We start from the raw sequence: 11,203 nt of genomic DNA on the forward strand, positions 1-11,203 counted from the left end.
GGACCCTTCCAAAATCAAGGCCATTGAGAACTGGTCAGCACCAAAGACACCTACTGAAATTCAGCAATTTCTAGGTCTCACTGGCTACTATCGCAGGTTCATACAGAACTTCTATAGCATCGCTAAGCCGCTTACTACACTGACCTAAAAAGGCGTGGCCTTTGACTGGGAAGAGAAACAAGAGAAGGCGTTCCAAGCACTGAAACAAGCCTTGTGCACCGCACCGATATTATCCCTCCCAGAAGGGATAGAAGATTTCATTGTGTATTGCGATGCATCCAACCAAGGGCTGGAATGTGTTCTTATGCAAAAAGGAAAGGTCATTGCCTATGCCTTCCGTCAGCTTAAAACACACGAAGTCAACTATACAACACACGATCTTGAGTTAGGAGTAGTGGTATTTGCTCTGAAGATCTGGAGACACTACCTGTATGGTACAAAGAGCACTATCTTCACAGACAACAAGAGCCTTCAACATATATTCTATCAGAAGGAGCTCAATATGAGACAACGACGGTGGGTCGAGCTACTCAATGACTACGAATGCGAAATTCGTTATCATCCCGGTAAAGCCAACGTGGTAGCTGACGCCCTAAGTTGGAAAGAATACTCTGGTCGGAGATTCAAATCATTGACTATGACTATCCATTCACACTTGACCACACAAATTAAGGAGGCTCAACTAGAAGCCTTGAAACCTGAAAATGTGGCGAGTGAATCCCTGAGAGGGATGGATAAAAACTTGGAAATCAAGGGTGGCGGAGCCTTATATCTCATGAATCGTATCTGGACACCGAAACACGGTGGTTTCAGAGACCTAGTCATGACTGAAGCGCACAACACTAGATATTCCGCCCACCCAGGTTCAGATAAAATGTATCTGGATCTTAAGAAACTATACTGGTGGCCTAACATGAAAGCAGATATTGCTACCTTCGTGAGTAAGTGTCTTACTTGCGCAAAGGTTAAGGTCGAGTACCAGAAACCCTCAGGATTTCTACAACAACCGGAGATACCGGAGTGGAAATGGGAGCGGATTACTATGGATTTCATAACCAAGTTGCCCAAGACAACGGGTGGACTTGATACCATTTGGGTCATCATCGATAGATTGACCAAATCCGCGCATTTCCTACCTATCAAGGAAACTTACAAGATGGAGAAAATAACAAGAACATACATTAGAGAGATAGTACGACTGCACGGTGTTCCTATATCCATTATCTATGATAGAGATAGTAGATTCACTTCGAGGTTCTGGTAGTCGCTACAAAGTTCCCTAGGGACTAGGCTGGACATGAGTACAGCCTACCATCCTCAAACCGACGGACAAAGTGAGAGAACTATCCAAACCTTGGAAGATATGTTGCGAGCCTGTGTGATTGACTTTGGGAAGGCATGGGATACTCATTTACCCCTTGTCGAGTTTTCCTACAGCAACAGTTATCACACGAGCATAAAGGCTGCTCCATTTGAAGCCCTCTATGGCCGTAAGTGCAGATACCCTCTGTGCTGGGCTGAGGTGGGTGACACATAGTTATCTAAAAGACGAGTTCCTGACAACACTCTCACAGGTACGGAAATCATACGGGAAACGACAGAGAAGATCGTTCAGATTCGTGAACGATTGAAAGCCTCTAGAGACCGACAGAAAAGCTACGCTGACAAAAGGAGAAAACCTTTGGAATTCCAGGTTGGAGAACGCGTTCTATTGAAAGTCTCACCCTGGAAGGGCTTGATACGCTTTGGAAAGCGTGGAAAGCTAAATCCAAGACACGTAGGGCCTTTCGAGATTCTCGCTAGAATCGGCCCTGTAGCTTACAAACTCAATCTACCACGTGAACTCAGTAACACATTCTACTTTCCACGTCTCGAACTTGAAAAAGTGTCTGTCCAACGAGACTCTTGTAATCCCACTCGACGAGATCGAGATCAACGAGAGCCTCAACTTCGTGGAAGAACCTGTAGAGATCATGGACCGAGAGGTCAAACAAACAAAGCAAATCCGTATCCCGATAGTGAAGGTTCGCTGGAACGCCAAGCGAGGACCTGAATTCACTTGGGAGCGCGAGGATCAAATGAAATTGAAATATCCTCATCTTTTCGCTTAGTTATTTTGTAACTTAATTGCTTAAACTCTAATTTCGGGACGAAATTCTCTCTAACGGGGGGATGATGTGACAACCCGAAATTTCTATCTTGTACAAACCATTCGCTTCATTCAAAGTCAGACTTGTTTCTGCTAACTTTTAGCACTGTTTAGAGTCCATTTGAGCATTCTGAGCCTAGTGCACCAAAGGAATGAGTGAAAGGAAGTGCCAATTGAAGTTGTAAGCTACCAAACAAGCCATAAACCCTCAAATGAGGAGTTTACGGCCAGGGACCATGAGTTTACGGCCATAAACTCATGGTGGACGTAAACTCCATACTATATATATATATATGGTCCTTAGTCATTTTCAATCACTTTTCACATTTCAAGCCTAGAAATCGGATTTTCTCTCAAGTATCTTAAGAACTTTCATCGAAATCTTCAATCTAGTAAGTAATCTTTCCAATTTCAACTTGATATCCTTCCATATCTAGTGAATATACATGATTTCATCCATGAAATCTCTTCTTTTGGTTAGATCATCAAGTGTTCTTCATTTCACCAAGAACACCAAGAACACACTAGTGTTTTTGGACCTTAATTACCCTTTCAAGCTTCTATATCGTAAGTACTCTCTCCTTAGCTTGTTGTATACTTGTAATACTTGAAGAACACTTAGAAAACATCCATTTGACAAGAACAAAGGGAGTTTACGGCCAAGACCATCTCCCTTGGCCGTAAACCCTTAAAATGGTGCCATATTGACCCTAAACTCTTCTAGGAGCTAAACTTGTGAACTAGAATACTTCTTGGAAGACCATTACACCTTGAAAGCATCTAGAATTCAAGAACAAAAGGGAGTTTACGGCCAAGACAATCTCCATTGGCCGTAAACCCTAATTAGTGTGGCATAATGACCATAACTTCTTCCTAAGGCTTAGACAAGAGACTAGAACACTTCCTTCATGATTGTAAGACCTTAACACACAAAAATGGTACAAATTGCCATGAGTTTACGGCCGTAAACTCATTGGGCCGTAAACCCATGGGCCGTGAACTCATGGGGGTATTACCATTTGGGTCGTAAACTCCTATGTGAGGCCCTACATCCCTTATATGCAACCCTATGTGGTTTAACACTTCATTACAAGTGTTTCCTAGTCCCTAAGGTTGTTCCATTTCATGATTAGATGTTATAAACACTAATTAGATACATATATGTGTCATTATATGCTAAATAGGATTCGTATGTGCTCAAGCCTTCACTTGACACTTAGCAATCCTTATCGATCTTTCATTCGCATCACTCACTACAGGTGAGTTCGTACCCCTTAACTTATCTTTTAAATGATTTTAAATGCTTTTATGGGGGGGGGGGGGAATACAAGTAGAAAACGTATAATTTATATAATCAATCACATGTGATTAATAACTGTGTTTCAAACAAAGGATTTCATATACTTCAAACTGTGTTTCAAACAAAGGATTTCTTATACTTTAAAACTGTATTATCAAACAAACTGCTTTTAAATCGTTTTATAAACTGACATCAAGTCATTAATATTTATTGTTAAACTCTTTAAATGTATTACAAAACCTCTTTTAAATGTATATATTGTCAAAAGCATGTTTATATATGTATAGTTATATAAATAGTGTTTAAAGGACTTAGGACTGCTAACTCGCCTTATTTCCTTTTCCTTGTTTGGATGTGGACTTAGGGTATCGGTTATTTGTTCGAAGGTCGTCTAAATATTATATATATATATATTATGTATACATATGTAGATATAAAAGTACTATCAATCAGTTCAGTACCTTTGGGTAGCAAGGGTATACATTCAGTCATTTATTCAATTACAAAAATCACTAGTAAACTATAATAGGTATAGTTTAGGAGAATACTATCATATACAAGTACTATAACAGAGAATACTATAACAGATAATACTACAACAGAGAATACTATAACAGAGAATACTAGACAGAGAATACTATACAAAGGATACTATACAGAGAATATTATACATAGAATACTATTACTATAACAAGTATACTATAACAAGGTTCAGAATTAACATAATGTGAGATACTACTTCATGACACAACGACCATTTCGTTGTGGCACGTTTTGTAACCAGAATCTCCTGGAGGGAGAGCGTGAGTTTACGTATAGATCTATATTCGATTGACTATCCTACATCTAGCTGTTCGCTACAGTGGGACTTGCAAGTCTACGGGTGCCAAATGTCATTTCTTTCGACGTCTTTCATCGTCGTATTATAGTCGGTTTAGTATGGTAACAACCTCATCACATTTTACCTTATATAAGCCATTTGGTTTAAGGTAGTTATTACTACAGTAGTTACTACATGTAATACTGCAGTACACATACAGTTTCCCATTATATTCAAATTGTGATCTTCTCACATAAAGGGTAATATAAAACTATATTTTGGTAATCATAGTCATATTTGGGAAAAGCATCCACTTTTATAGAGAAACAAACATACAAAACAGTCAGGTCTTGGTAGAAGACTACTTTTTTATACTAGTAGAAAATATAGGATTTTCTAGGAGTTTTCAAACATATACAAACATTTACATTGAACATTTACAAACATTTTCAGTAATCTTATACAAACATTGACACTAAACACTTATGAACTCACCAGCTTTAATGCTGATCTACGCTTTCAAAATAACTTGTATTCTCAGGTCATCAGTAGACAGGTACAGTCGACCAGGTTTTGAGAAGACGGAGCATGTTCAAGACTCGTCTTTTATTTTGATTATTCATTTTGGTGTTTTACTACTTTCAAAGAACACAATTGTATTAAATTATACTATTAATGCAATGGATGATGTTGTTGCTTGTTTACTACTTTGCATTGTTATGATACTGTACATGACGTCCTCCGCCCCCGAACGTTTCCGGCGTTCCGGTTTTGGGGTGTGACAGAATTATTGGTCGGATTTTAACTCGGAACCGCCACCACCGCCGTGAGTGGGTGGCTGCCGCCATGGACCGCCGCCGACCACCACTGCCCAAGGTGGCAATGGGTGGTGCTTGACTTATTACACATTATTTTTAACTAAACATCTAACTGTAGTCCGAGTGGAACGTGGTTGGGGTGGGAAACCCTAATTAGGATTTAGAAAACCCTAATGTCAAGAAAACCTGAGTTTTGGAGTTTTGTCGGGACCCGCGTTAAAGCTGTTAATTGAACTTTAAATTATACTCGGTAATGCCCTACGATTAACTTAATGTAGTATTGGACTTAATGGATTAAGTCCTTAAGGGGTTAAGTGTAGAACACTAACCCTAGTTATGATTTTATGTGGAAAACCCTAGAATTAGGAAGCTCTATTTTGGACAATGCTCGGGTGCATTTTGGGCTATTGCTTAGATTATTATTATTATACCCGAGAATGACTAAGTCAAACCGTAATCAGTCCTACCCTTATGTGATTAAGTCCTTAATGGGTTAAGTGTTCTTACTTAACCTTAATCGACATTTTATGTGAAACCCTAATCGTCATTTCATGTGAAATAGTCACTGTTGCAATTGACTATGACCTGTGATCGGGTATTGACTCTAGTATCTTCATATAGGTTATTGGAATTGAGTTGAAGCAGGTAGAGTTCTTCGTGACTACGGTGGTCACCTGCGTGCATATCGAGGTGAGCTTCGCCTCACTCTACCCGTGGGTCGAAGGCACCAATGTCGGCCCACTAGTTTTGGTTATTTGTTAATAGAGGGATGTCTTAGGGACTGTATATAGTCATGTAGGATAGACTGAGGACTCTTGATCTAAGCTCTCTTACATGTTTCTTGTTTGGTTGTGGTTCTAGAGTAGGATCACATGTTCGGGTGACTATCTCGCCTCTGAGTATATACGGTCATGCATTCCTTGGATTGTTGATATTTAGTATGCTGCTATGTTATAGTGATCTGTTAGATGTGTGTGTTGGTATCGAGTATGTTGTTATGTTGTAGTGATCTGTTAGAGCTGTCTCCTGTTATTGAGTATGTTGCTTTGCTGTAGAAATTTGTAGAACTGTATGTTATATGTACTTGCTGGTTGTCATCTATGGAGTGCCCTTAGGGACTGTCTGTGGTCATGTAGGATAGCCTGAGAACTCTTAGTCTAGGCTCTCTTGCATGTTCCTTGTTTGGTTGTGGCTCCAGAGTAGGATCATCTGTTCGGGTGGCTATCTCACCTCAGGTTACTTATGGTTACACATTCTATGGAGGTTAACTGGTAGCAGAACTGTATGTTGTGAGAGGACTAGTAGGCAGTAGTGAGCTGTATGATTGATGTTGCATGTATTATGTGCCTACTTGATCCTTGATTGTTCACATGTCGACATGTTGTGTTTGGTTTGGGTTAAGGCGACCCTACTTTGTGTTGTAGGCCAAGATACCCGGTGTGGGCAGGCTGTAAGCCGTAGGCACGAATGCTCGGGAAGACTGGTAGGGTTGAGGGCGTAGGCCAACAAACCCTGTGTATTCCAGCCCGATAACTAATTGGACCCGTTGTATATTGGCATTCCAACCTGGGGTATTCCATCCCGAGGATGACTGGACCCGGAGGTTGACTGGGTCTGGGGTATTCCAACCCGATGGTTGACTGGACCCGACATGTTTTATTGTATATGTTATCCGTTTGTACGGTGGTATTTTGGGGGAAACTCACTAAATTTTATGCTTACCCAGTTGTTTATTGTTTCAGATATCATCGGTTATCTCGAGAATGCGACGGCGTGACTATACACATTCATCAGTAATAATGAAGACTCCGCGTTTTAAATATTACTCTGAAATTATAATAAATGTATTTGAAATAAACGTTTTCTCAATATCGGTTTTACAACTGGAGGATTTACTTAAATAAAAATTAAATTATTTTTTTGGTTGTAAAAATGAGACGTTACAAGTATATATTATTGACCGTCATAAAGAAGATTTTTATATGATTACTTAAAACAAAGTTTTTTCGAAGAACAAACTACTACAACAACTAATGAGACAAACAAACTCCTCGCAAGTAGGTTGTATTTCTTATAGAAAAAACTACTACTTATGTCTAAAGGTTTAAATATATAATATTCTATAAATAATCTCGTTAACTGAAAGTAATGGTCGTGCATCATCACATTCTTATAGGTTGTTTTTACGTTCTCTCGCAAGATCACACCTTGTCATTCATTATAATCTTTCTTTAACCATAAAGGACATATTAATATGTAAAAACTTTTTTTGGTCTTCTCTTAAAAGATTAAGAATTTATTTTAACTCTTCCTTTTTGTGAGGGATCATTTTCATTTGTTTGTTGACCTTTTTTTGCTCACTAAACAAACAACAAATTAATTCGTGAATTAATTGCTTAGGTATTGTTTCAAAAGCACAATAATAAACTTACTTAAATAGAATCAACATAATGTTTACATAAATCATTGTCTTCATTATAGGTTTTCTATACATGATGTCAATTCCTTTGTTTGAAAAAATTATTTTTGTTATGCAAGAGACGCTATTTCTAGGAAAACTCATTGTTTAACCATAAGATCCAAGAGTTTATTCATCTTTCACCACTCACTTTTTCATTATCAAATCAACTTTCCGCCACTCACTTTTCACTCACTAAAAGGCAAAAAACTGTCACATTTAACTACTTTTTTTATTTTTTTAAAAATATATATTTTTATACAAATATTATACTCGTTTTGTAGGGAAATAAAAACCAGGAATTTTAATATATTTTTTATAATTTTTTAGTATATATATAATTTAATAAATATTAAAAAACGGGAAAAAAAAGATTGTCCAATCATACGAGAAAAGAGAGGGTGGGGTAGCCTCCCCTCACCCTTTCCTTGCACCCCCTAAACCGTGGTGGTAGTGTAGTGTTCCGACCGTGGTTTCGGTTCCCGCACACCTCTTCTCGCTACGGCTCTACATATCCTCCTGCCTAACAGTTAAAATTTTATTGGGAATTTGACCACTCAAGAATAAATAGAACTTCACGAGTACCAAACAATGTGACCTTATAGGGAAATGTATACTTTATCAAGAATTGGTACATCGTGATTTTGTTGGAAATTGATTTATCAAGGTAATTACCTTTTTGTTTTGTTCACATCTAGATAACTTCGTCTTTTTGTATACATCTAGGTAACGAACTTGTTTGAAGTGTTCATATATAACAATTATGACCGGCTGTAGCAGGTTATAGTCTGTCATAATGGTCATATATGAACACTCCAAACAAGTTTGTTACGTGGATCTATACAAAAAACTAAATTACCTAGATGTGAACAAAACGAAAAGGTAATTACTCTTATAATTCAATTTGTATTTTTTTTATTTACCCTTCTAAATTTAAGTTAATGGTAAAAAAAAAATTAAAAACACACCATTTTGGTAAATATCTATTTAAAATACACTACTTTGGTAAAAAAATTTAAAAAAAAAAAAAAAAAAAAACTCCAGATTTGATAGGGAAAGAACATATCATCATTTTATATAATTTTATTGTTTAAGTTATTAAATATAAAAATTAAAGTTTATTAGAGATTAAAAGTATCAGAAATGGAAACCAATAGCATGAAATGAAACATCTTCAATGAATTTTGTTCCATTTATTACAGAAATGTAAAATACAAAAAATAGACGTAGATTTTATTTACATCGATAGCATTGCTTATATATATATATATATATATATATATATATATATATATATATATATATATATATATATATATATATATATATATATATATATATATATATATATATATATCTTCTATATATCTTATAAAGCTATCATTTTTCTTTGAACCTCATGCATTTGAAACTCTCATGTATTTTTCCTTTCACCACATTCATTTGAAACTCCCATGACTTTTCAATTTCTTTCTAATAATGATTATAAGTTGGTTAATAAGGTTAAAAAAAATATCAAACGTAAAGTGTAATCATATACTACCTCCGTCCTAAATTGATAGTCCACTTTTGACTTTTGAAGTCTTCTTTCTTCAACTTTGACCTTAAATATTTTTGTTTTTGATACATAATACTTTATGCAAAGTATATGAATGGATTGTATTTTAAATGTTTTTTCATTGTTATAAGTTTTATCAAGTAATATGTAACACAAATAAAAATATTTAAGGTCAAAGTTGAAGAAAAAAGACTTCAAAAGTCAAAAGTGGACTATCAATTTGGGACGGAGGGAGTATAAACTAAATTTCAATATTAAAATAATATATTTACTTCTACTTATAAAATTATGTTTTTAACTTTTAACATATTATACTTAATTTATTAGTTTTAATATATTATTGGATGTAAACGATTATCATTTTAAAGATACAATTTTGGAACAATTTGTGTAAAATAGTTAAATTATTAATTTAAATATAACATTACAGGGTCAACTTAAATATAAATTTTAGTTTAGCTTAAACAACCCAAAAAATATTTTGTAAATAGTTAAAAGTGATAAATTGATGTGTCTTTCTAATAATGATTATAAGTTTGTTAATAAGGTTAAATAAATATCAAACATAAAGTATAATCATAAATAAACTAAATTTCAATTTTAAAATAATATATTTACTTCTACTTATAAAGTTATGTCTTTAACTTTTAACATATTATATTTAATTTATTAGATTTGAAATGTTGTTGTATGTAACAATTATCAGTTTAAAGCTACAACTTTTGAACAGTTTAGACAAAATACTTAAATTGTTAATTTAAATATAACATTACAGTGTCAACTTAAATATAAATTTCAGTTCCACTTAAAAAAACCAAAGAATATTTTGTAAATAGTTAAAAGTGATAAATTGTAGTGATAAATGCAAAAACTAAATTGTAATCTCAATTTAACTAAAATATTTCCTAAAGATATTTTTATAATCATTAAAAGTTTTCAAATAAGTAGCTTAAAATAACTTACAATAACAATAGTTAAAAATAACTATATATAAATGATTATATTGTTACCTTTAAAATCAAAAAACAATGTTTGATGTTTTAAATAATTATAATGATAGAAATTAAAACATTAAGCAAATAAATTTTAAAAACTTTATTAACAATAACAATAACTATAAGTAACATTAAACCATATATTATATTTAATTTTATTCATGTGAAACTCGCGGGTAAAAGTTATTCAAACGATTGAGATAATGCAGTTATAATAGATGTATATATTATCATATAATTCAAAATAATCAATATATTATATCAATTTAGTATATGAATTGTTATATCAAATTTAACAACAACATTATTGTTATATTTAAAAAAAACATATATTTGTAAAGACTTCAACTATATGGGTGTTTCTACGCAACGTGCGGGCATTCGTCTAGTATACTTATTAAGGAAACATTTTCCCTTTCACCACATTCATTTGAAACACCCATATATATATTTTCTTTCACCGTATTCATTTGAAACTCTCATGGCTTTTCAATTTCTTTCTAATAATAATTATAAGTTGGTTAATAAGGTTAAATAAATATCAAACCTAAAGTGTAATCATATATAAACTAAATTTAAATATTAAAATAATATTTTTAATTCTACTTACAAAGTTATGTTTTTTAACATTTAACATATTATACTTAACTTATTAGTTTTAATATATTGTTGGATATAAACCATTGTCATTTTTAAAGATACAATTTTGGAACAATTTGTATATAATAAATTATTAATTAAAATATAACATTATAGAGTCAACTTAAATATATTATTTAGCTTAACTTAAACAACCCAAAATATATTTTTTAAATAGTTAAAAGTGATAAATTGTAGTGTCTTTCTAATAATAATTATAAGTTGGTTAATAAGGTTAAACAAATATCAAACCTAAGTTGTAATCATAAATAAACTAAATTTCAATTTTAAAATAATATCTTTACTTCTACTTATAAAGTTATGTCTTTAACTTTTAACATATTATGCTTAATTTATTAGATTTAAAATGTTGTTGTATATAAACTATTATCAGTTTAAAGCTACAACTTTTGAACAGTTTGGATAAAATACTTAAATTGTTAATTTAAATATAACATTACAGTGT

The sequence above is a fragment of the Lactuca virosa genome, chromosome 8 (genome assembly GCF_052849685.1).
Source record: "Lactuca virosa cultivar CGN04683 chromosome 8, Lactuca_virosa_CGN04683_v6, whole genome shotgun sequence".
NCBI lineage: Eukaryota > Viridiplantae > Streptophyta > Magnoliopsida > Asterales > Asteraceae > Lactuca > Lactuca virosa.